We start from the raw sequence: 2,066 nt of genomic DNA, 5'->3' as shown, positions 1-2,066 counted from the left end.
TTCAGCAAAGGCAAGTGCAGGGTCCTGCACCTAGGGAGGAATAACCCTAAGCACCAGTACAGACGAGGGGGTGAGCTGCTGGAGTGCAGCTCTGCAGAAAGGGACTCAGGAGTCCTGGTGGACAGCAGGCAGACCGTGAGCCAGCAATGTGCCCTTGCGGCCAAGAAGGCCAACGGTATCCTGGGCTGCATTTAGAATAGTGTTGCCAGCAGGCCAAGGGAAGTGATCCTCCTCCTCTGCTCAGTCCCGGTGAGGACACACCTGGAGCACTGTGTCCAGTTCTGGTATCCCCAGTACAAGAGGGACATGGAGCTATTGCAGCAACTCCAGAGGAGGGCTACTAAGATGATGAGGGGACTTGAGCACCTGCCATACAGGGACAGGCTGAGAGAACTGGCCCTGTTTAGCCTGGAAAAGAGAAGACTGAGGGGAGACCTCATCAATGCATATAAATATCTGAAGGCAGGGTGTCCAAAGGATGGACCCAGTCCCTTTTCAGTTGTGCCCAGCGACAGGACGAGAGGCAACGGGCACAGACTGAAGCATAGGAAGTTCCAGCTGAATATGAAAGGGCATTGCTTTACTGTGAGGGTGACAGAGCACTGGAACAGGTTTTCCAGAGAGGTTGTGGAGTCTTCTTCTCTGGAGCTATCCAAAACCTGCCTGGATGCCATCCTGCGCAACATGGTCTAGGTGATCCTGCTTGGCAGGGGGGTTGGACTAGATGATCTTCAGAGGGCCCTTCCAACCTTGGCCATTCTGTGATTCTGTGATATTTACATGTATAAATGTGTATAATACAGAAATGCTGGAAGGCATGTTCAACCACCAGAGAAAAGTCATATCTGGACACAAATAGTTTAAAAAAAAAAAAAAAGTCAAGGACGGAATAAATCAAATTAGCCAAAATACATGTATTAGCTTTTGATTTTCCCTTCTGAAGTGCTTAATCCAAAACCTACAGTGAGCACTCTGTTGGGTCAGAGCTCAGTCATCATCGCAGTAGAGAAAGAATATCAGAGACATGGAAATGCTATTCAGAATTAATGCCTTAATGAATACACAGATATTTCTCTTTCTTTCATCTTAATATTAAAGTTAAGGATTCTCAGGACTCTGGTTAAACACACAAACCCCAGATGATTACCATCCACATATTGGGCGAAGGCCTCTGTAAGTTAATAAGGACTGACGGTTCTAAGATGCATAGCTGAAAGGTTTTTAAGATTAATTCTTTTCAAAAGGATTCTCTGGGATAAAGATTTCAAAACTATATTTCTAAACATTCTCTGAACACAAGTAACTTCTCATGTTAATTTGCAGGAATGTTTTGTGTAAAGAGGAAGTAGTGATTTTTTTTGGCCTCTTGCTACAGAAGTCACTGTTTCCATCAGTAGGACTGCTAACATACTAAGAACCCGTGTTGATGGCAAGTCATCCTCATTCCTTCCTTACATGGTCAATGCAGCTGCATTTAATTATTACATTTTAAAGCCTCTTATTGTTTTAAGATGTCCATATGAATTAAACATTTGAATTTGAGGCTACCAACAGTATGGCAGGTCTTTCTGGCAGGCCTTAAGTTGTTCAGGAGAAAACAGAAGTCTCCTGAGTGGGAAATCCATGAGAAAGGGTGGGATATGAGAATGGGATCATATGCTGCCCATCTCCCATAGTCGTGACCCTATGCATCCTCAATGCATGTAACTAACTCACAGGCTCACAGCTTGCTCTTGCAAGCCACAAAGCATCCCTTGAGTCTGAACAGATCCCAGATCTGCACCACTTTCTGAATTTACTGTGACATATTGTTTTCTTTCAGACATTTAGCCTTAGGGCCTTATATATTCTGTTGAGCACACAGTAATGTTTTCTGAAAAACAGCAAAAGGAAGAAAATGTAAGAGGGTTCTAGATATCAGCTTTTTTTTGTGTGTGCCACTTTCTCACCTTTGCCTCCTTAGATGCAAAACCTCTGTCATAAGAACAAGAAATTTTAGACTATTAAGACAAAAAAAAGAGCTGACATGGAGGGGATCACAATGACTGCACACATTTGCTTATAAC

This window comes from Anser brachyrhynchus (assembly GCF_964034855.1).
Source record: "Anser brachyrhynchus genome assembly, chromosome: 2".
Classification (NCBI taxonomy): Eukaryota; Metazoa; Chordata; class Aves; order Anseriformes; family Anatidae; genus Anser; species Anser brachyrhynchus.
The sequence above is the reverse complement of the archived record's forward strand: the minus strand, read 5'-3'. Positions refer to the sequence as shown.